Below are 27,089 nucleotides of genomic sequence, written 5' to 3'. Positions count from 1 at the left end.
GCGAACCCACGCTGCACCTCCTCTCTGTTTTTCTTCCACGAAAAACGTTTGCATTTCTTTTTCTCTTTAGGATTCTCACAACATTTCCGGCCCTAATAGAGAAGATGGATTTAATTACAAAAATATCATTTACCCATAATTACCAGAATGCCATTGGACTTTAATTTCACCAAGAAACTCAATAAAACCTGCTTAAATACCTTGTTATTTTCTACACAATAAAAAACTTTTACTCACCTCCCATATAACCCAATTAAAAAGGTTGCTTAATTAAAAAGGATTCTTGTGTGATATATTTTGATCAAATTTGATGTTTGAATTTGAAACTTGTTCAAATTGGATCCTTTTGATTTCTATACCGAATCTATACTTACGAAGGGCTCCCATCGTAATACAAGAAGCAGAGCTGGAAAAGAGCTCAGAAGTTCATAAATACAAGCAAGGAAAGGCTATTATGGTTAGTTTTGAACTCTAGTTAGTCAAATTATGTTTTGTATTTATATATACTTCTCATTTTCACATCAATAAAGATTTGAGAGAAGTTATTTAGGAGAAACTTATCCTTCATCTGTTTCTAAAACCATTTTTTAAGATAAGAAGTCGCCAGTTTTGAGTAGTCATCACAAAAACTACACACGATACATTGGGATGATGTGATGTAAAGCAATTACAAAAAATTGCTCCTTTATTCAAAATATAAAATATAAAATATTTAGTTAATTAATGACATATATTTAATCAATCACATACTTAAATACCAAATATTTCATTACCAAATGACTTATAACTTGAACATTATAATAAACAAAAATAGTATTTTTCGGTGTCACACTAGATTTATCCACAGGTTAATCAGTAAGAACAAATATTTAGTAATATATATATATATATGCCTTCGGCATTGATTACTCCACTAATCAATTGAAATAGGATAAATGAGTAAAGACAATACATGATCTTTTGTTTCTTGATGTTCTATACCATGTCCATCTCCATATTGGTACATACATTGAGCCATTCGAGCAAAATTCTTAGAAATTTGAAGGAAAACTTGAGGCAAGGCAATATTTTCAACTCCTGCTTTATTTAGCTTCTTCCATGTTTCGTGGATCAAATGTTTTATATATTCACTAGCATTACTCTCTAAAACTTCAGTGTCATTCATGTAACACTGAATTGATTTTGGAACATCACCTCTTCTTAATTCGTCCTAAAAGAAAAAAGAGAATCATTGGAATATCTCAGCATTATTTTATATCGATATAAAACTTGGGGTTTTATTTCATTAATAATTTAAAGGTATATAACAAATACTAGTATAAAACTAGGATATACTGTAAGTTTAAAACCGACCAACATCGAAGAAGGTGCTATTAAAGGTATTCAATGTCGGTCACCTTTCAGCGACCGACATTGAAAACAGACATCAAAAGTGACCGAAATTGAACACCTCTAATAACACCTTCTTCGACGGACATATTATTATAGTCCAATTTTGTACTAAAATATGATGAAACCACCTTGAGAATGTGTAATGTTACAAAGTAAAAGAAACATATATACGTAAGCCAAGTTTTCTTTAAAGAGAGTAATGCTAAATTTTACTAAAGTTCTATTGCCTTCTAGAATTTTTTTTCCACTTACTAACTGTAAATATATGAAAGTATTTGAATCCATATTTCTGCAGTCCACCAACTAGTTATCCAATTAAAATATTTGCCATGTGGTAATATTTTGGTTTTTTAATGAAATTTTTTTTTGAACTCTTTTTTATTATGTGATTAAGAAATGATGAAAATTAGTGATGAAATCTTCACTGTACCCAAATATTACTCTATATATAATGAAGATCAAATCACAAAAGGTTATTATATATTCACGTATCGATGATGTTCCTAGGTCGTCAGCGAGTCGTACAATGGTTGAAGACCAACGGATTATGTCATTGTTTTTCTCCATGCTCTTCAAGTCCTCCTTTACTAAATGAGATGTCACAAAAATATATGAATGAACTAAAACAACGGATCCACCTACTGAAATTCATGCATTGTTCATATATTCTTCAAGTGTTGGTTTGTAATTGCTATGATACCACTTTGCTTCCCTCAAATAAGATTTGCACAAACCTATCCACTTTAATTATATTTTTTTTTTCCAAAAAAAAATAAACAAAAGAAAAGAACTATGTCAAACTTTCACAGTGATATGGGCCCTTGGATAATTATTTGTGTTTTTATTTTTAGTTTTTGAGAAAATTAATTAAGTGTCTAATCATCTTTTTCACGTCTAAATTTTTTATTTTATTATTTACGTTTTACGTTTTATCAATATTTTTAAAAAATCAAGTGAAATTTTGAAAACTAAATAAGAAAAAGTAATTTTTAAGAATTTATTTTTCGTTTTGGAATTTGACTTAGAATTTGACTATTTTACTTAAAAGAAAGATGCAAACGAGTGTCATAAATGACGAGAAAATAAACTTTATTTTAAAAAACTAAAAACCAAATGATTATTAAACTAGAGACATGGTTTTTTAGTTTTTGCTTTTTGATAATTCTCATTGTTCTTTCACAATTTCATAATCTTGATTAGTTATCATCTTTCCTAAGTAAACATTAATTTTTAGCTAAATTAAAAAACAAACAAACAAATAGAATTTTCAAAACTTGAATTAAATTTTGAAAACACTACTAAAATGTTAACAACAAACTAAAGAAATCAATAGGTGGGAATAGTGTTCATAGGTTTCACTTTTTAAAAACCAAAATAGTTATCAAACAAGACATAAACTAAACATCTATTCTATCTTAATATATATATAGGGAGAGGAAGAGAGAGAGAAATGAGAAATATAGAATTTTTAATCTTCATACCACATTCTTAAGGTATTGGAAGCCATCTAATTTATAGAATTGTGAAGAGCAAGGAAACACACTTTCATATGGTAAGGAAGCTGGTCAATTGCATTAATATCCCATCTAAAATCATAAATTTGAAATAGAGGACAAAATTAGTTGAATTCTAAATTTGAAAAATGATGAGATTAGAAAGAACAAAAGTTCTTAGCGATGCATAAGGGATTTACCTCACTATAGCATTGGTAAAGAGCTCAAGTTCATCCAATGTGCCATAAACATCATAAATATCATCTATTATTGTGATCAATGCATTGACTTTTGTGACCATTCTTCTAATATTTGTTAACTCAGGTTCAAATCCAACTCCTGTAGTCCATAGAAAATTCGCCATTAATCTATCTCTTGAAAAACTCAACTTTTCCCCTAGTCCGCTGCTCTTCCACCAAATTTACATGTACACAAAACATAAATAAATATAAGTAATCAATGTGTTAAATAATGAAGAGATTGGGGTCAAAAGTAGTACCCCTATGACCAAATAGGCCTACGAAACACATTGGCTTCGACCTTGGCCAAGGTCGAGCTTAACATAATGTTATGGGGCATGTCCTGGTCAAAAAATATTATCCTAACACCAAGATGGGCCTAGGAGAAGGTGCTCGGTCTTGACTAAGCATGCACCTAGTATAGGAAGCCGAAGCCAATTATTATTACTAGTCATAATTACCAATTTGGGGGACCAATTATCCGAGTTAAAATGAGACTGGAGGAGAAGAGGACTTGGGAAGTTTTCTCCGAGGTCGAGGTCGAGACTCCGATTTTGGGAAAGTAAGCATCCCAATGCTTGCACTGACATTGTTAGATAGAGAATTGGGGCCAAATGCTCAAGTTCTCTTGCTCGGGACTTGCCAAGGACAAGGTCCAGGCTCCCAATTTTGTAAATGAGGCATTCTCAAATACATTCACCTGTCCAACTAATTCAACATTCAACATAATCTTATTCCAGAAACTCCTCAAGGTCAAGGCTAATCCTAAAGATAATATTAAAATGGGATGTGAGGCCTAAATAGGATTGGATTAGCAAGAGATGCTACACGAATTGCTCAAAGGAACGATGTACTAGTGGTGAGATGTTTGAGGCTATGAGGAACTACAAGGAAAAGAGAGGTTTAAAATTTTGAGACCTACTTGAGATATGGAGAAGGGAAAATTAGCTTAGAATTAGGGGCTTGTAGAGGCTAAGGTCTATATACACAGATAGTTCAAAATTTCCTTCACTCAATTGACAAAATCTCAATATACGTTAGGCACTCTTAAGCACATAAGGCATGCTTGAGGTTGAGCCTGCCACTATCCAACCACAACAAGTTGCTGGCATGTAGATGAGGCAGAGAATGACTTTACTCAACCTTTAGCTGAGACCAATTAGTAAAGAAGTGACATGTGGTCGAGTGTGTTTGGTCAACTCTAGCAGACACTACAGTGCAATTAGCTTTTGACATGTTCAATATCATGAATGGTACATGCCAATGAGTGTGTACCACACTTTCACTGTCTATTAAGGAAGCTACTTATTATGAACAAACTACAAAATAACTTGAAATATGCTAAAACTATAACTCATCATGATAAATGACGGGTGAAGTAACCATAATCTGCCCACTGGTGAAGAAGTGTGCTAGAAAATTGGTTGAACTCCACTAAGGTTTTGCTTGAAAAGTCCAATGATACCAAAGTCGAAGATAGTCTCGTGATAAGTAGTGCAAAGATTAGTGTTTCAAACCAAGCATTTATGAAGACATGAAAAAGGGGAGTTAGTATTCCCATGTTGAATTCTAGAAAGTCTGACCCATATCGATCTTGAGTCGAACCAAAAACACCAACTTGAGGGTAGAGGTAAATATTATGGGTGATTTTGACCAAAGAGCATAATTGAGATAAAATAGAAAGAGAAGTGACAAAACCAAGAAAATAACAAGGTTCCTGCTAAAAGTAGCACTCTAGAACCAAAACGAGCGTATAGAAGAGGATTGTCCTAAAACCATGATGGCCTTAGGGGAGGGTGCTCGATCGCCCTCCCCCTAGTTATGTTACTTTTTCTCTTTCTCTTTCTTTTTTCTTTTTTTTAAGAAATGGTTACTCAGACAAACCCTAAGTTAGCTATTAGATCACAAACTTTGAAAAATATTGGCAACTTTTTTCATGCATGTGACAAATTTTAAAAATCCTTGAAAACAAAATTAAAAAAAAAAAAAGTCTACAACTTCAACAAATGTCATAAGCATGGGAAGTTTTAAAGTTTTCTCAATTATTGAATGTAATTACCTCATGCTCTTACCTTGATGCATATTTAAGATCTTCTTGATAGATAGATTGTAGCATGTTGAAATCTAACTTTGGCCATTTCAAGAAGAATAGGACTTATATCCTCGTTTCTTTCATACATATCAATGAACCATCTTGCCTCCATTCTTGATGTCCTCCAATGCAAGGGAAGTTCGAAAGCATGCTTGATCATGGCCACATCGAGATCATTCACACTTGTTCTTATTCTTCTCATGTACTTCTCTAGATAGTTAGTCACAAAATGTTCTGCTTCATCTAAGAAGTGTACACTTTCAAATAATAAGAATGATGCCTCATATAAAGATAACATTCCATTTATATCCCCAAGCAAGGATATGTTGGAATTTTCTATCTCGGCCTTGAAGTCACTAAAAATATTTGCAATTAAATAAACGGTTATTTTTAAATATATGAAAAATAAGCTAACTTATTTACAAATATAGTAAAATGTCACTATCTATTAGTGATGGACAGTAATAGACATCGACAAACATCTATCAGTGTCAATAATAGACACCTATAGATGTCTATCAGTATTTTTCAACAATTTTGACATTTAAAATACTTGTCCAAAATGGTCAATGTGAGTACGACAATATTGTTTGTTGTTTACCTTGTGAAATATCAAATCCATGTTGTTGTAGGAGTCTGAATTCAAGAGAAGCCACATAAAGATTCGTTTTCTTATCATCATCACGTTTGTTGTATAATCTTTCGAGTATATTTTTTATTTCATTCTCGAAGTGATATGATCCAAACCTTTGTAAAGTATCAATGAGCTCCAATTGCTCTAAAGAATCTCTTAATGTTTTTTTAAGCAAAGGCCCTAACTTCTCCTGTCAGGTAATTTAATCGTTTCTCATATGTTACTCCCTGAGAATGATTTCAATCGGTCAGATTTTGTTATTACATTTAAAGTACTTATTACAAACTTTGGTACTCCAATCGAAATGGTTTTATTGTTGGGGTTATATAAAGAAATGTTTTGTAATTGGGAAATGGTTTTTTAAATTTGCTCATTTATTTAAAATAAAAACATTAATAATATCAGAGTCTAAATTGATAAAGGCCCAGAAACAATATGAATGCAACAAAAAATAGAATTAATCCAACAAATAAGGACAAATTACTAATTCCATCAATTAGCTCCTAAAGTTAAGGGAGAATTGGGCATTTAAACTATTGTACACAAATGATATTAGAACAACTCACTTTGATAAGTTGTGAAGGTTTTCTAGTCAATTCAACACTCAATGGGTATGATTATCTCTCATAATAATCCATCAAATTCACCCTGACGTCATCCTTATGATAGTTAATGTTGTTGATACACAAATTCAAGATTAATCTTCATGTGATAACAACGGTGAATTTATAATTCAGAAAAGATGTAACCTGCAAAAGAATGAGAAGTTAGGCACTAGAGTAATACTAGTCACCATGCCTATGATACCTAAGCTAGTAAGAGGCTTTTTAGTTGTAATAAGAGTTTTAGAGTTGATAACGAACTTACTTAATTTGAGATCGTCAAGATATATCTATAAGAGAAGTGTAAACTAGGACCCCGAAATCAAAATTTAAAAGTCATATTAGGTTAAGTTTCGAGTCAAATGAGTTGGATGATGCATTTAGCATATCCTATTCATTTCCTCTTCCCCAAGCTCAAATGAGGGGAGGGTCAACCTCGGCCTTGTTCATGGTCAAGCATCTCTTTGATGAATGTAGTTTCTAGAGGCAGTGTGAAGCCTACAAAAGTTGGATTTCTTGGGTAGCGTAGCTTACTCCAAAATGAAACTATAAGTCTAACTCGCTCATACGTAAAGAAAAAGTCGTAGGTTGGAGGTACATGGCTTCATCTTCAGTCTACTAAGGTCGACCAAAGACACGTGACTGAATATGAGCCCAACATTTGGTAGCACAAGTCCAACACCCTCTTTTAGTTGTTCAGATGTTACGATCTATCCAAAAGCTTCCGACAAAAGTTAAGGATGAAAGTTCCTGCTCAAACCAACTGAGGCATACCTCATAGGGGTACTAAATAACACTAAATGTTGCCTTTTAGGCCGAGTAAATTATGATTGCAGGATTAGTTCGAGCCTAAATGGTTTGGTTTAATTGCTTTTAAGTTCGTTAAACCGAGAAACTTTAGGAGAACAAATTAAAATCATGCTAAGTTCAACCTTATGAGGCTAAATTAAGTGTGATTCCAAGGTTGGTTCGAGCCCAAGAGCTTTCGATTGATTTCTTCTTAGCCCATTAAATTGAGGGCAACATCGGGGAGGTAATTTATTTGCACTAAGTATAGCCCTATGAGGTTGAGTAAAGTGTGATTGTAAGATTTATTTTGATTCCAAAAGGTTCAGATTGGTCACCCTTACAATAAGTCATTAACCTGAAGAAAACTTTGGTATAATAAATTTTCATACACTGAGTGCAAGCCTTCAAAAGACGAGAAAATTTAAATCAAGCGTCCAAAATTGCCCTATGAGGTAGCAGACAGATAAAAGGTAGAAGAAAATTATGATAAAGGGGTTATACTCCCAACTTGGGAGTGTAATGTTATGGGTATATTTGGACTAGTAGGCATAATTAAGTTTAAGCTCATTTGAAGACTTTTAGGTCATGAAAGAGAAAACCCTCCAGCCGAAAAACATACACCAAGGCCTAATTAGACATGAGAAAGATGGGAGTTTGAGCTCACGGGTCAAGGCTGAACTTCCCTTTTCAACGAATGAGGCATGCATCTGACTCAATTTGGCTTATGGAAAAAAGAGAGTTTGGCCAAATGTCTAAATTGACTTGCTCGATCTTAGCCAAGGTCAAGATCGAGCCTACTCATTTGATGAATGGAACATGCTATATGCATGTATCTGAATGAGTCCAATTTGACATCAAAACCCTGATGTGGACGTCCTAGATCAAGATTTTCTTATAAATATATCATTACGACTTCAGTATTTTCATCCATAAAAATTTTACTACAACCAAGAGCCTCTAACTGACTTAGATAATGGAGACGTTCTAGCAAGTACCACAAAGGTGCACAAATTCTTAGTCTCTTTTGCAGATTATGTCTTCTATGAATTATAAAATATAAATTCACTATTACTATCACGTGGACCTTGATTGACACATATCTAAGTCGAGGAGTCCATTTTATTAAATATTCCATGGAAGTCCTTAGCAAAATTTAGTTATTTTCATGATCTAATTCGGGAAGAGGCCTAAGTTAAATCCTCATATAAATACACCGCATTATACCTCCATAGAGAGGTAAGTCCATTCTCCTACTTGTTACACTTTTCGCTTTCCTTGACCTGAGCTTCAGAGTGTGTGTGGCAAGTAGACCACTGACCTATATGATTTCTATATTTTGAAAATTACCTCTTTCATAAAAATATGAAATTTTCTTTGAAGTACATAAAGACAAGGTGTATTTTTCATTGCCTAAAATTTTGCATCACTAACCTTGTTGGATTTACCAATAGTATATATAGTTGGAGGATATTGGAGTTTTTGTTGTTTTTCGTTTTAGACTATTGGTGTTCATGTCAGAAAAATCATTGTGGCATCATTTAGTCACTAGAAGTTTAGGTTAGAAATTATGTGTGGGCAATATTTATTTATGTCTAGGAGATGTCTCTTAGGTTGTCTTTGTATTCTCGACTTATTTGACAAATGAGTGTTTTTTAGAAATGTTGATTTTGCAAAATATTTTCCTCATGTGGAAAATCCTATCAGCAGTATTTTCGAAGATCTCTTGCCTTCTTTATCTACGACTATTTTGGAATCTAGGGTTGGCCTTTCTACGTGCCCGCTATGCATATTTAATGTATTTTGGTGTGGGGTTATGGGTTGGCCATCTTCATAAGAAATATCGAATGCTGTTGTTGTCTATTTTATCAAGAGGATTGTGTCCATCTTCGAAGAAAACGAAGACCATGTTGTTGTAAGGATAGAGACATACATCAAGCTATTTGTTAGCTTAATCAGTTGATATTTTATAAAGGGGTTTTCAAGTTTAGGGGGGCCTAAGCTAAACGAGTGGTGTGATCTTAATTACTTGAGAGGGAAAAACAAAGGTCAAGTGTGGCACAATTTTATAGCTTAAGGGGAGCTTAAGTCTTATTGAGTGAGAGTCTCAACCTTAAGGGAAGATCAAGAAGTTCTTCACTGATATCAATACTTAGGGGAATTCTAGGGTACTGAGAGAGGGAGTCTCACATCTAGGGAGAGTCACTGTAATCAAGTTGTAGTTACAGATAAGTACTATATTGTAATTGCTTATAATTTATTTTAGTGGGGTTATCTTTCATGGGCACACTTCCTCGAGATGTAGGTGTATTGCATCGAATTAGGTTACCAATCTCTTGTATCATTCTTGTTTGTTATTTATTTATGTTTTAATGTTTTATAGAATGTTGTGACATTGTTAGTAACAACGTCTAACATGTAGTAGGTACCACTTTATTTTCAGTTTCAATTATGCAAATTTGTATAATAGGGTTTTGACACTCCAATCATTAAGTCAAATAACGACCAAATAAGTTAGAAGCGAATAGTTTTTCAAATCTGAGGTCTAAAACTATCTCTTTTAAAAATCTAAGTACCAAATAGATACTAATACCAAACCTCAAAAATCTAAAGTATAGTTTACCAATACATATATGCTTGTATGTATATATATTTAGATATATTTTATATTTAACTTTATTTTTAACAAATGTGTAAATAGAACAATAACGTGGTTAAAATTATGGGGTAGTTGCATTTCAACTTTCAAGTGTATCAATAATATATTAATACTAATTAAAAAAAAAAACAATTTCAAGTATGGATTACAATTAATATTATACATAAAATGGATTTTTAATCAATATGGATATACAAATTGGATTATACAGTTGACTTATATACAAACGGTTAAATATATCATTTATTGATATAGCATTAATATACGAAATATAAAATATATCTTATATATTATTAATATACAATGATACAATATATCAAATATATTGTTGAGACACCAATGAAGATAAAATTGAAGTAATAAAAACACAAACTACATTAAAAAGTTTTACTATATTTTAAAATCTAAGAAATGATTACTTTAGAGTCTGTTTAGTATAGAATCTAAAACATAAATTTGAAAACACTAGATTAAATGAAAATAATATTTTATTTTATATTTTTTAGTTGCATTTAACTACTAAATATTAGTTGACAATAAACTATTTTTAATTTATTTATGAATATGGTTTTATGTTAAAAAAATTGTATAATTATTACTTTTTAATATTATATAATTTATAGGATAAAGTCAAATTTTTGTCTCTATGGTTTTGAAGTAGTTAAAGTTTAGTTATTGTGGTTTATAATTAGAATTTACTTTCTATGGTTTGATAAAAGTTTCTTAAATAATCTCTATGGTAGGGACTATTTAAGAGGATTTAACAAACTTTAGGGACTATATATGAAGTTGCATCAAATCATAGAAACTAAATTCTAAAATTTAAAATCATATGGACTAATTTTTAACTTTATACAAACTATAAAAACCGAATTTAACATAATTTATAATACATTACATAATACATATTTTAACTTTAAAAAAAATTGAATTGATTTTATAACATGATATACTATATTTCTAAATGTTTTTATTTCTATTTAATGTAATTCCGCATTTCAAATTTTAGAGTTCAAATTTTGGATACGAAAACATAAAAAATGTTATTTTTAGAATTTACACCATTTGGATAACGGAATCCGAAAACAGTTTTAAGAAATAGAATTCAAGTTTTTACCAAACACGTATTCCTTGAACACAATGAATTTGAAAACATAAAACAGAATTCAGATCAGGACCAAGTACGAATTAAATATCTTAGTTTTATTCTCACTATCATGTCAAATTTCTTAAAAGTATGGACAGAAACCTTGAATTGACTGGTTAATGATTGAATGAACTCATCTTTCCAAATTGAAGGATGATAATTTGCAGATCGCTTCACAATAGCATTTCCACTTTGATACCGCCCTTTTATTCTCGTCTTACATTCAACTCCAATAGAATAAATGAAGCACGAAGGAACTGTAACATAAACAGAGCAAACTCTTCATTTTGACTATTTAATTATTTAATTTTTGGAATATGATTCGAGAATTGTTAATATTAAACTTCGGATCTAACTACACTAAATAAATGAAGTTATTGCTTAAAGCTACACTAAAAAAACAAAACACTTGATTATATTACGAGAAATTTCATTTTATCTGACGTCAACAATTTTTGAAAAAGTCTTTCTCGACACTTTAATAGCCGTCCTAGAAGGTATTAGTAGAGCCTCATTGAGTCATGTTTTGCCAGCTCTAAAAATATCTTCTATCGATGCGATTAGTTTTTGCCGATAATATATTCAGTATAACGCATAGGTTAAATTTTAATTGACATGTCGATATTTTCATCGAAATTTTACGTTTTTATGCGTTCGATATCGATATTAAAAAATCAACGCAATTCATTACGTTGTGAAGAAATTTTTTTACTGTCCACCAAACAACATGCTATTATGACAATTTTACACTTGTGCCTTAGTTGAGAATCAAACCTTACCACCCAAAGTCGATACTGCAATTCTCTTGCCACTGCACCAAGGTATCAAATGATCCATAATTTTCTAGACGTTCTCTTGAAGAGACTATATTGGCTTTTATTAAAATCAAGATTGCTTCTTTCTTTAAATTAAGCTACAATATTTTTTTAATAAGTTTTAAAACTTTTATATATTTATAATAAGTTCAAAAACTGATGGTGTTCATTATTTCTTGAAACATACAACAAAAGGTGGGATCAACACTAGTACTGCCCATTAATTGAGGAAAGTCTATTGCGATATATGGATATTATTGAGCCACGAGTCAAATTTAATATTTGTACGATATCATAGTATTGGCCACATTAAATGTAAATTATTCCAATGTTTTCATTTGAGTTTCTCTCATATCCTTCATTCATATTAGGTTTAAATATTATTTTGGTCTTTATATTTTTTTTGTTTTTATTCATTGTAGTCTATCTACTTTTAAAATCTTTATTTTGGTCCATATATTTTCAATTTGGATTCATTTTGGTCTTTATACTCTAAAATTGTTCATTTTGTTTCTTATACTTTTAAATTTTGTTCATTTTGGTCTTTAAATTTTTTAAAATGACCGTTTTTATCCTTTAAAGGTGAAAATGAAGGAATCAAAATGAAAACTTTTTAAAAATATAAAAATCAAAATGAATAAAAAAAAAAATACAAAGACTAAAATAAGCATTTTAAAATGACCATCGGCCAAACGATTCTGGATAAAGAAGGTAGACGGAAGAGAGAGTTGAGGATACTTTGTGAAATTTTTATCATGTGTATTTTATTGCATCTATTGATTTGTGATCATAAAATAATGTCCGTGTGCAAAAATCACCTCTTATCATATGTCCTATACTTTGCAATAATTTAAATTTTAGTATTTTGATTGAAATTTAAAACTCTTCATCATTTTTTTTTAATTTATTTAGATTTTTTTTTAGAACTTTGGTGAATTTTCACCACCTTCATTTAGAAATATACTAAACAGGTAGATTAGTTTTAAAAAATTAGCAAAATTACCTTAAATATATAGATAATTTTTTTTAAATAGTAAAATTGTTAAAAATATTTTCAAGTATAGCAAAATATTACTGTCTATGTACGATAGACCGCGATAGACTTCTATCATTGAGCGATAGAAATCTATCGTTCAGTAATAGAAGTCTATCGTAATCTATTATTGATAGGTAGTGACATTTTACTATATTTATAATAAATTAATTCATTTTTCTTTATTTAAAAATAGTATTTAATATATCGATCATCCTCCCTAATCTTTATTAAGTGGTCAAGCTTTTTTTGCTAAATATTGTTAGTAATCTTTTTATTTTTTATTATTATTTTTATTTTCTCTTTTGATGTCATCTCTTTGTCGGCCCATCGTCACAAAATAAGTTTTGTGACACGTCAAATTCAACAATTATTTATATTGAATTATAATCTACACGAGTCTTTAAGACGTTGGATGCGAGAGCTTATCATTCTTTTATTTTATTTTTGTTTTGTTTTATTTTTCCTTTTAGCAAAACGCCACAATTTCTTTTCTTACATTACTCATAACGTATTTAATATCTATCATTGTCCATGGTATGAAATCCACCTTGGAGAAAATTTGGCATTTTTTATTTTTTAAATACAAATTAAAGATAGAAACTTTGAACCATGGACTTCTTATTTCTTAGCACATATACAATGCCAATTTAACTAAACTCGTATTGACGACTAACATTTTTGTTATAATACGAAATTGATAAAATATTATAAACTAGCAACAAAATGAAATTATAACAAGTTTGTTTTAGTCATTTGAGAAATATATAATATTAAGGGTAGTTACAATGGGTAACACTTTTAAAATTTATAATCAAATATATAATAATATTTTAAAAGAATTGCAAATATAATACCTTTTCCAATCTCCTGATTTATTTTACATTTATTCATATTATATCTATGTGTGTGGATGCATGAGTGCGCATATGTGTGCACGTGTGTGCGTGTGCGTCTGCCTGCATATGTGCGTGCATGTGTATGTGTGTCACATGATTATAATTCATGAAACTTTATTTTAAGGCGTAGTGTATAACAAAATTTAGATTTTTCTTTCAAAGTCGATTAATGTTAGATCATATCGATAGTAAGGATCTATCAATGATAGACCATATCACTGATAAGAATCCATCAGCATACTAGAGTCTGTCACTGATAGATATTACACTTAATTATTATCCCTAAAAGTGTTACTCAATGTAATTACCCTTATTTTATTTGTATATGTTAGGCTTCTAAATTGATAAATTTTAAAACTTTGATTAACTCAATATTTGGTTCATACCAACTATTTACTTTCATTATTTATTATAATTTTTATTATATATGTTCATATCCTATCACAATGAATGATAACCTAACAATTTCTTTTATATTTCCATGTTTTTCTAAGATTGTCTATTTTAAAATTGGTTTAGCGTTTCTCAGTGATAACCTAATAAAAGATTATGCCCATTTCTCTCATTGAAATTCTATATTTCAATTTTAATTTTGGTTTCGATTTTTTTTATTTTGATTTTTCTCTTTGAAATTCGTCAATATGATTGAATCCTTCTTTTCGTCTTTTATTGTTTCTTCTTGGAATTTCAGTTGAAATTTAAGTCCTAAACACTCGTAGTTAATTAGTTATTTGATATAATAATTAATTGTTTTATATATGCGATAGGTAGTTATTCATTACATGAAAAATCCAAAGTTATTTCATGAGACTTGAATAGTATGTAGTGGACATACAGTTGGATCATGTTTCAAGAAATAACCTAAAGAGTCTATAGTATATGGATTAAGGTTGAATACTTTATCCTGGTAACACTATGAATACTACCCATTTTATAATTGTTACACAAATATTGTAAGTGTTACAAACGATCTGATTCAAATCATTCATATAAAGACATATGAGTGAGGATATCCTATACAATAAGTTTGTATAAGACCGAACCACAAAATACATAATCTCTCATTGTAATGTCGTTAATGGAAGAGATTAATATTTCATAGGATAATCATGTAACTTGGTCTTAATCTTGAACAGTTATGGACTTCTGTCTATGAAGGTAGTCTTTTGATTTGTACAGGTGTGAGTGGGGCGAGACACCAACTCAATAAGCCTACCATTTTACGTTTTTGTTCTAGTAGAAAGTTAGAAACATAGCTACATAAGATGGAATTAGTTCATTCCTGCCTTTAGGATAAGTAGGAGAGTAGTTCTCTTAAGTGTCGAGTGTTGAAAAAAGGGCACCTACCCTCTCACTGGCATGAGAGGGACTTAGTTTATGGTAGGACCATAAAGAAATTGTTCATTTGAGAAATTGACAGTACTTAAGGAGTTAGAAGTAATTACAGAGGTAAAACGAAAATCCAGCCCACAAACTACTCGTGAAAGTTCGACTTACTAGTAATTGTTAAATTCATGAATGCAACATATTCTATAATGCAAAGAGTGCAACTATGAGTCTTTAGTGCAGTGACTCATAGTTAATGAATGTTGGTTAATTTAATTAAAAAGTTTAATTAATTAACCTTAAATCAATTGGAGCTTCTAATCTGTAGGTCTATTAGATGCCCCTACCAGCTCACAACAGGTGAAAGAGAACAAATAGTTTTGAAAGAATTTGAATTGTTGAAATTTTTTAAGGGAATAATATTAATTGTTTCTGATACAATTAAAACAATATATATAGATACATTATATAATATAAAATTTATTTTGAATAAGATTCAAAGTTAAATTTATGTAGTAAAGGAGATTTATTGTATTTAAATAAGATTCCAATAATAATTAATAAGAATAAGATTCCTATTAAAATTGAATTAGATTTTATAAACTATAAAATAATAGTTAATGTGAATAACATTCATATTAAAAAACTATAAGCTATGAGATATATATATTTGAATAAGTTTCAAATATTTAATTAAATATTATATATTTAATTTTTTAAATTAATTAATTATTTAATTAATCTAAGTTAGTTATTAATCATTGCAATTAATAATTAAGTTAAATAAATTATTTTTATTTTATTTAATTAAATGGACTTGGCTGGTTTTATTTTTTATCCTTTGAAAACTTCATCCTACTTCTCCTAAAAAGATGGTGGGAAGTTTTTCTCTTGAAAAGTTAGTTTTTGTAGAGAAAAACTAATGCAACAAATTGATCTCTGACTCAAGTTTCAATTGAGAAAATGGTTTTCTGTATAAAATTCTTTTCTATAGCACAAAATTCCTTTTTCTTTTTTTCAAACGGGGGTTCTCAAAAATCAATCTTTGCCAAGAGAATAGTAGAGAAGACATTTTGGAGGCAACCCTACACGTGAGAGATCGGTTGTAGAGAAGAACAAAGACCTGTAGAAGATTTGAAGAAGTATTCTTCAAAGGTATGTTTCTTCCACCTAATTTCATGCTTAACTTACTATGTATTGATTTATGTTTCTTCTTTTCTGTGTTTTAATTTTAAAACAAAATCGAAGCAAAGCGATCATTCGCCTCCATTATGGACTTCAATCCCTTCAATTGGCACCAAAGCAAAATTGTGCTTTTGATTTCGTTTTGAATTTTATACAAAATTGAATGGTGGGTGCATTTTACTGTCATATGAGTTGTATGATTTGTTTTGCATAATAGATGTTTACAGGTGTTGGCACATTAGATTTACAACTTAGTTATTTTGATTTGATCAAAGTAAGGGCCTAGTGTTTTGGACATTTTTTCTGATAAATCGAGTAGTAAATCCGAGTGATTTGTGGTGAAGTATTTGCTGTGAAAAAGGCCGAAACAGAGGTGAAAGACAGATTTTGTGGTGTTGGAGATTTCTTCTATCCATCATCTTTTGTGCATCATTAAAAACTTCTGACTGTCATCTATCATTGTTTGTGCATCATGGAAAGATCATGACTGTTCTCTTTCATGAATGTGATAGCTTTCTTCAAGTACGAATGTGGCAGTTTTTTTCCAACTCTTCAAGGTAGTTTATTGTGTTTTAATTTAAATTGATGTAATTTAATTTATATTTTTATTATTGTGTCGGTATTTGGTCTATTATTGTTATCATATTTTTAAAATGTATAAGATGCATGATTAATTATATTAACTATATGTAGCATATGGTATGCCATACAGATTAAAATCTCACCATAAATTAAGCATGTTATGTGTCATATTTAAATATACGTGTTATATTGTATGATTGCATATTTTATATTTTTCATTATGTTTAATATAAGAGTTATATTCATTAATGGAAATGCATGATCATGCATCATTCTTAAATATAGATGTTATATTTAAAATTTAGCTTATTTCCTAAAGTATGTATATGCATGATTATACTATATCGTTTTTATGTCTATGATATAAGAGTTATATTATATGGTTTTAATGTATGATTAAAATCATACCTAATATAAAGTTTTTCATTACTATTGATATTATATTATGTATATTAATGAAATTGATATGCATAAAATATGATTGTTATTATTTAGAATATAATAGTTATATTTAATTAAATAATAATATCATGGTAATGCATATGATAAGTTTGAATTCATTAATATAAATATAAAAGTTATATTGTATGTTTAATGAATAAAAAACTTAGAAGAAAATTGCATGCTAACCTAATGAGATTAGGATAAGCTTAATTAATTTGTTTGAAATATATTAAAATTCAGTTAATTAATTTCTAAATTTTATTTGTAATGAGATTAGATTTAAAATAATTTTTTATTTTATTTTAATAGGATTAAAATGAGAAAATAAAAGATTAGTAATAAAATACTGCCTATAAGGGAATCTTGTCTAGAAAAATTTTGTCTAGAATTGGGGTATTTAAGTTGACCTTAAAGGAACACCCCTACCTAGGAACCGACCTGGAGGTTGAATTAGTCAATATTTTATTAAGCATACAATAATGTCCTAATTTATTAAAATGTTTAATGAACTAAAATATTAAAGTAAAACTACCCAATATAAATGTTATATTGGGAAAACAATATTCGCTTCAATAAATGTTTTAGCCTAATTTACCTAAGTATTGGGGCTTCAATTTTAAAATACTTAGTGCGAGTAAAAGATGTAAATGATATGTCATCATTTTCTCTACTTAGCAGGAGAAGAAGATATATATGATATATCACTTTCTCTTATGCTCTTCGTATAAGTTCACACCATGAGATTCATGCTCAACCTCATATCGCCTTGGGTGCAACCTCCCTTTGATAGATGTTTGCATGGGTCAATATTAAGGTAAACGGAGAAAGCATTTATAGTAAGTGGGAGAAAGATATGTGTCAGTATATCCTACAGTCTCCTTCATTGGTGGACAATGTGAGACTTCATGCTCGGCCTCATCTACAAAATCCTTGGGTGCGACCTCCCTTTGGAAGGTATTTTTCATGGAGTCAATAGCAGGGTAAACTCCAGAAATGGATGAGGTCGCTATAGTTTTTGCACCATTGTTGTCCTTCACTTTTGCAGGCTTATCGAGGCGCAACCATATGATCTAAAATGAAGGATCATACTTATAAGAAATCATTAAACAAGTTAATAATTTTTTGATCAGATAAATGGTAACTAATCATTATAGGAATAAAAATTATTCTAGTGTAATGATTGGTTGAGAATGTCTCAATCCAGTGAATGAATAATTGATCACCCTTCGGTGAAGCTTCTTCTAAATTGTTGGAGTATCATAGGAATAAAAATAGTTAATTAATGTGAATGAGATTCATATTAAATATAGAGTTTTTTTTTTTTTCCATTTCTATACTAAAATTGAATGGATAATTGATTGCATATTATCAAATAGCATATTTTATATATTTCAAAGTCATGTCTATTTCTCTCACATGTTTCAATTTTTGATTACCAATATACGTCAAATAAATAGATAAAAATGCTACTTAGAAAATTTCAATGAAACTAAATGACAATGTAATTTTCTTAATTTTGTCTTTGAATTGGGAAACGTTGTCAAAATACTTTTGCCAATTCATTATATGATTGATGAATCATAAATTGAGATAACTTATATTTATCTTCTAATAGATATTAGATGTCAAACATAGAGGATATACTACTACAGAAATTGGATTTCTTGACGGTTTTCCAATGTCAAGTAAAGGTATCTATATTCGACTGTCAAGTATAGTGTGATAACTTTAGGATCTCTTACCGAAGAGTTCCTTGAGCGAGTTCGGATCGTTACGATCTCACCATGACCAAATACACATTATATATTCAAAACATATAGTTATGCACACAAACAGTAATTATCGACATGTTATGAACAACAAAATAATAAGGGAAAGAGTGTCATACCAGCTGAAGACGATCTTTACACTTCAGCACTCAAAGCAGCGGACAACCTCCACGCGATTTACCAACGCCCAGTGGAAACGTCGACTGTAGCAGCACAAACAACCACAAATACGAACGTCATGGGGATGACACCACCAGTAAAAAGCCTCAGGTATTCTCGAGTGAAAACCGAAAGTGTGGTCTATGGTGTTTGGTAGAGGAAGGACGAAACACGAATGTGTAGGCGATATGCAAGTAGGAGGGAAAAAGCGGTATCGCATAGCAGACTGCTTATCGTTTAGGAGAAGCTACACAATCATGTAGATTTTACTGAACGATCGTTTAGAAAAATCGGCACACTATATGATCGTTTAGAGAAGCTATGCAATCATGAACGTGATAGTGTGCGATCGTTTAGGCGCGAGGTAGACGATCATCTAGATGAAGAACGACTATCGTATAGGCTCTCGATTTTCTTAAACGATCATTTTGGAAACACCAGCGCGCTCTTGCGAAATCTTTTGGGCAACTGACCAAAATGAAAACTATTTTCATTTTAACTCATCGGTTACAATAACCAACGTTGTCCAATAACCCACGTCCGAACGTGAAATTTGGATTAATTATCATATAATTAATTAATTAATAAATTAATAAATATAATCATATTATATTTTTATCCTATAGTTTGATATCACATATCTACTATAGTATTTTCTCCTCTACTTGATATAAATCATATTTATATCTAATATCCTCCAAATGTATCACATACATTTAGCCAATTATATCATATATAATTAACCAGTCCAATTATATCATATATAATCGAATTTCCTCTTATCAATTTGAATATTTCAAATTAACCCAAACACTGGTTCTCGACTTTATCCAAACTACCCAGGGTACCTAATGGACCTGTGGCGCGAAGCTTCAACGATCCGTGAATAGCTGACTAAACTCTTTAGCCACGAGATCTACCATCTGTTAACTGACAGGCATTCTACTAAAGACCAACAACTGAACTCTTCTTACCATATATATATTTCTGTGTCCATCGGATATAACCAATCATGAGTACGATGATCCTTCATAGATATTCGTAAGTACAGTTGGGCCAAATTACCATTTTGCCCCTGTAGTTACATCTCACTTCTTAAGTACCACTGATTCCTCTAATGAACAATACAACATAGTTCAACTATGTGTGAACACCTCTCGGGCTAAGAGAAGGTGTGTGGCGCCACATTGTTCAAGCCCCGGAATCAGCCCTTAAGAGAGCTATCTATCTACTTACCCCTGCCTCGGAGAAGGAGTGAATTCCATCTTGTGTAGCTGAGTTCCCAACTCCCAAATCAGACGAATCTCTAGAATAGTAGGTTTGAGTCGGCGTCCTGGCCACTCACACCCATACAAATCAAAGGACTGCCTTCAATGGCAAGAGTTCCCAGCTGACTCAGGATTGTGGTCATGTTACCTATGGTCATCCTAGTGAAGTGAAGTCTTTGTCATGAACGATGTTATATAACGAGACGTTAACACTTCGTGGTCAGGTTTTATACAAACTCTTTGTATAGGACGCTCCCGCTCGCATGTCCCCAACACGAATGATCAGGACCAGACTATCTGTGACAAGTTACAACACTTGTGACCATTCCAATAAGTGGGTCGCATCCGTAGTATTACCAGGATAAGATTTCCCTCCTATATCCATCTACTATAGACCATTTTGGTTATCACTCAAGACATGATCCACTTGTATGTCACCACATACATGCTTGAGTCACATACAGATAACCAGGGATTTTATGTTTATTGGTTTGTGGTAAAGCAAATAAAACAAGTAACTAAGCAAAATACAAGATGTGAAGTAAATATCATATCTTAACAACACAAGCGTTCGTACAAACTGTTTACAAACTATAGGACATGAGACTTTAGGGCATCATCCCCAACATTGACTCCAAAAAAGCGTCCCAAATGTTTCTTGATATAATTTTCGTGTCAAGAAAGGTGATACACTTGACATTGGTGGTATGTCAAGTTTATTGATTCTTGACATTGATTACGTATCATATATGATGACTCTTGACGTTTTTTATTTGTCAAGTATATGTCTTTTTTTTCTTCCAAATTAAATGCCAAAATTGATATTCTCATTTTATGTCTTGTATTCCAACAATACAATTACATCAACTAAATAAACATATACATTTAAGATCTATCAACTCAATATATTCACTAAAAATTCCATATGTTCAACTATGAACTTTCATATGAACACTCCTCATAAATTACAACAATATTTCTCTTTCACATGTACATGCACAAAATAAAATCTCAACTATTGCTTTTGTATACAAAACTCAACTTTCAACAATAAAGTGAAAAATTATTTAATAAGTAATCTCTCAACAAAGTACATTATTTAATCTGTACATTGAGCTTTGAAGTCTAAAGATCGAGAATTAAGCGTCATGCAAACCATGTTTAAGCAAGTCAACTTGTAAAATAGAATAAAGGGCAATAACATCAAATTTGAAAATATAGAATTAAGGGTTAAGATACAAAAATAACAAAAGTCACGCACAAGGAAAAATGTACATGATTGGCTTACTTTATGCAATGGAAAAATATCATACTCAAAACTTAAAAATATCTACAACTTAGAGTTAGGGACATACTGAGATTTCATTCATTCTCTTTTGACCATATCCAGCCTCAGGAGGAACAATTATCTTTCGTTGTAAAATAAAGGAAGATGGGAGAGATTTGATAAAAATAAAATAAAGAGGAAGAAGATTATCAACAAATCAAACATAAGCTAAAATTTAAAATAGAAGAATGCAGATACCTTTCCTCTAACTTTCACAACTTTCAAAACTTTCAAACGAAAGCGACTTGACATAGTTGTAATCCCTTTATAAAGGCAATCAAAGTGCATCTTTAATAGAAAACTAATACAGGAATCGATGAGTAAAAGAGAATATTAGAAGCTCAATCTTATCTACAAGCAATAAAAAATTTCTTCAAACTTTCATTCACCTAAGTAACCAATTAACTCCAAATAGATTACCCAAAGTGTGGCTTGATTCGAATGCCACTTCAAAACTACAACAAAGTAATCCAACCTACAAAAAGTTCAATAATAATGGTTACAAAATGCAAATTCCAACAACTATGTAACAATTTCAAAAGAATTCAAGGACTTAATACCTATCAAAATGTCCAAACATCGTTAACTTTGTTGGACAGTGGCTCCAATCCTTTGAAATCTTCGAATTGAACATCAGAAATTGAAAATAACTCAGTTATTAGACTAATACTTCAATGGGTAACAAAGAACTATTAATACTAACCTCCAAACTTACCAAAACCTTGCGAAGACCAGTTTCAAACCTATTGGAAAACAACTCAACTCCTTTCAACACTTCAAAATTGATCTCATCGTCAAACATTCAAATAAGCAAAACATTACAAAAGATGCTACATTATAGCCCAAATCACAAATTAAATATTTGAAAGTCCAGGACTGGAATTGGAAAAATCCAAAATTATGGGGAATAAAATGATATTTAAGAGGAAAAACGAGGTAAACCAAACTCTATCGCCAACCAAAAATTCCCACTGATACCGAGAGATCTGCGGACAACAACGCCTCTGAAAGCGAGACACGCCTGCAGAAGACAGTCCCTGAAACTGGGATCAATCTAGTCGAAAAACACCCACACCAGAAACTCACTCAACGAATACGAATCGGAACCCACGCAGCTTCACTAAACCGATTTGACATTCCACGACTCGAACGCCAGCGTTGACGATGGACGGCTTCAGATGGGTGGTACACAATGGTACATGGTTTCAGATGGGTGGTACACGATTTACCTGCCTCAAATACAGCGTCGATGACGGATGACTTCAGATGACTTCAGGCGGCTTCGTGTGTTCTCTCTTGCTCAAAATCGGTTGCCTCAATCTCTTATTTTAGGTGGTACACGATGGGTGGCCTGATAAGAAGAAGATGAGATTAATTACAAAAATGTCATCAACCCATATTTGCAAGTTTGCCTTTAGGGCCTTTAATTCCACCAATTTTCTAATAAAAGGCCATTTAAATAACTTGTTGTTTTCTAAAAAACTCTCTCATAACAAGAATAAAGTAAAAATTGAGGGAAAACAAAATGAAAATAAAGGGATTTGGGGATAGGATTTCTTCTATTCTCCTTTTTTTTATTTTTTTATTTTTTTCATTTCAATAAAGGGAGGGAAGGTCGAACGGACGCAGTGGTCGCAGATAAGAGGTTAAAGGTCGATCAACTAAATCTAGGGCATTTAACTCTTTTACTTCTTTAAAATAATAAGTCAATTATTTTTTATACTTTACTTGACATGAAAAACATGTCAAGTAAGAGCTTCTTATACTCGACACGAAAAATGTGTCTAGTAAGACCTTATATTAAATATTACTTGACACGAAAAACGTGTAAAGTAATGGTTTGCGTGAAAATATCCGAAACATTCCATCAATCTTCGCTTTTTTAACCCTTTTACTTGACATTTTCTTTTCTAAAAGGTCATTACTTGACGTTCTTTCCAAAGAAACATCAAGTAATTAAAAACTAGAAGTGTCAAGTAATGTAAATTTTGTAGTATAAAGGATCAGGCAACAATATACGGTGTTAAAGTTAATATAAGTTTAATTTAGATAATTATCTAAATACTCTCAAGATTAAGTATTATGATAGTCCAATAAAATATAACTTCTGCGATTCAAGCTAATAAGAAAATTCTTTCCAAATTAGCTCGAGAAGTTGTACTATGAGGAATTTTAGAAATACCTCAAAATGGAAGAATATAAGAATAAAGGTAAATTTGATTTACTAAGTGCTTAGTAGAGAATACGATTCGCACCAAGATAGATGGATATGGATCCACTATCAAAATTTTGATCAATTCGGTATGACTATCAATTAGATAAATCAATTAGGTATGTCTATGAATTACATAAATTTTGATTAGTTAGATAAATCAATTAGGTATGTCTATCAAGACATTATGATCAGATCATAATAGTTTGTACAAGAATCTATTGTATTGCGCCTAATATAAAAAGATGAGATTAGATTCTAACTCGAGCATTAGATACAATTTTAGGTGAAATTGTCAAGTAATATGAGAAATTTGACCTTGTTAGACTTGGTCAAATTAATGATGAGTACTTTGTTAGACATAATCACATCATTTAAAAGTTACACGTCGTTGTTAAACTCTGCTTGGGACATGCAATAGAGATTGCATTTTGAACATTATTTCTTCCAAAACTGTTTGAGAAACAATTTTGCATTCACTAATACAGAAATTGGATTACTTGACGTTTTTTCAATGTCAAGTAAAGTGTATACTTGACGCTTATAAAAGTATCGAGTATTCGACTGTCAAGTATAGTGTGATAACTTAACTCCGAAAAAACGTCAAGACATATTTTTCTTGATACAATTTTCGTTTCAAGAAAGATAATACACTTGACATTGGTGGTACGTCAAGTTTATTGATTCTTGACATTAATTACGTATCATATATGATAACTCTTGATTTTTTTTTTTTTTTCAAGTATATGTCTTTTTTTCAAATTAAATGCCCCAAATGATTTCACATTTTCTACCTTGTATTCCAAAAATACAATTACATCAACTAAATAAACATTATACATTTAAGATCTATCAACTCAATATATTCACTAAAAATTCCATATGTTCAACTATGACCTTTCATATGAACATCCTCACAAATTACAACAACATTTCTCTTTCATATGTACATGCACAAAATAAAATCTTAAATATTGCTTTTGCATACAAAACTCAATTTTCAACAAAACAAAAGTGACAAATTGTTTAATAAATAACCTCTCAATAAAGTATATTATTTAATCTATATATTGAGCTTTAAAGTCTAAACATCGGAAACTAAGGGTCAGGCAAATCATGTTTAAGCAAGTCAACCTGCAAAATAGAATAAAAGGTGATAACATCAAATTTCAAAAGATAGAAATAAGTGCTAAGATACAACAATGACAAAAAGTCACGCATAAGGAAAAATGTACAAGATTAGCTTACTTAGACTTAAAAAATATCTACAACTTAAAGTTTGGGACTAACTGGGATTTCATAAATTCTCTTTTGACCATATCCAGCCTCAGAATGAACAATTACCTTTTGTTGCAAAACAAAGAAAGATAGGAGAGATTTGAGAAAATATAATAAAGAGGAAGAAAATTATCAACAAATCAAGCAGATGCTAAAATCTAAAATAGAAGAATGCAGATATTTTTCCCCCAACTTTCACAACTTATCTTATCTACAAGCAATAAAAAATAGAGAATATTAGAAGCCCAATCTTATCTATAAAATTTCATTTAAAACTACAACAAAGTAATCCAATCTTATCTACAAAATTTCATTCAAAACTACAGAATATTGGAAGCCCAATTCTTCAAAATTTCATTCACCAAAATTACCGATTAACTACAAATAGATTATCCAAAGTGTGGCTTGATTCAAATGCCACTTCAAAGCTACAACGAAGTAATCCAAACTACAAACGGTTCAATAATAATGGTTACAAAACGCAAATTCCAGCAACTATGTAACAATTCCAAAACAGTTTCAATGTCTTAATACCTATCAAAACGTCCAAACATCATTAACTTTGGGGGACAGTGGCTCAAATCCCTTGAAATCTTTGAATTGAACATTAAAAATTGAAAGTAACTCAATTATTAGACCAATAATTCAATGGATAACAAAGAACTATTAATACTAACATTAAAACTTACCAAAACCTTGTCAAGATCAGTCTGAAACCTATTGGACCGTAACTCAACACCTTCCAACACTTGAAAATCAATCTCTTCATCAAACATTCAACAAAGTAAATCATTATAGAAGATGCTACATTATAACACAAATAATAAATTCATTCCAATACATCCAAAACACTTACCCGAAGTGTTTGCTCAAATCGACACTTCACTCGAGCCTCGACCAACTTTCCTAAAAAGAAAAACAAAAGAGGAATAAGAACACTCATAAAACTATAAGAAGCTCTTACTTGATAGGGGCAACGTGGCTGTATGGCGAATTCGATAGAGGACTACCCGGATCTGGCATGAGACTAGGTTGGACGACTGACGTGAATCTGGTGGAGGACTGATCGATGCACGCTATATGGTGGCTGAGCAGTGGGTGTCTGGCACAGATCCGTTGGCGACTGACGCAAATCTAGTGGTCGTTTGGCGCAAATTCGGTGGCATCTGGCGTGGATCCGGTGGAGGACTGACTGGTGGCTGATCAGTGGGCATCCAACGTAGATCCGATGGCATCTGGTGTAAATTTAATCGGCGTTTGGCATGTATCCGGTGGAGGACTGATTGGTAAAGGCTATACGATGGTTGATCGTTGCTATGAAGAGAGGGTTTCGAGGGTGGTTTACGAGAGAGAAAACGAGAAGTAGGGAAATTTTATTTGATAATTATTTTTACTTATTTAAAATATTAAGTTAATTATTTTTTTATATTTTATTTGATAATTTTGGTAGGAGGGAAACCAAATTTGAGAGGGATATAAAAATGGGGAGGGAGGAAAACAAAAAATAAAGATAAAAAAAAATTATTCTTTATATTTTACTTTACACGAAAAATATGTCAAATAAAAGCTGCTTATATTTGATACAAAAATTTGTCAAGCAAGACTTTCTATTACTTTACACAAAAAATGTGTCAAGTAATGGTTTGCATGAAAATATCTGAAACATTCCGTCAATCTCTGCTTTTTTAACCCTTTTACTTGACATTTTCTTTTCTAAAAGGTCATTACTTAACTTTTTTTTTTCCAAA

General features: G+C 31.0%; 1 pseudogene; it reads right to left on the bottom strand.

The window, feature by feature from the left end:
• Positions 1-2,899: 2,899 nt before the first annotated feature.
• Positions 2,900-26,576, bottom strand: LOC120089173 (myrcene synthase TPS3FN, chloroplastic-like; annotated as a pseudogene).
• Positions 26,577-27,089: the final 513 nt, after the last annotated feature.

Source organism: Benincasa hispida, chromosome 10 (genome assembly GCF_027475165.1).
Source record: "Benincasa hispida cultivar pf3 chromosome 10, pf3_genome.v1.1, whole genome shotgun sequence".
Taxonomy (NCBI): domain Eukaryota; kingdom Viridiplantae; phylum Streptophyta; class Magnoliopsida; order Cucurbitales; family Cucurbitaceae; genus Benincasa; species Benincasa hispida.
Note: the sequence above shows the minus strand (reverse complement) of the source record. Positions and strands in the feature narration are given on the sequence as shown.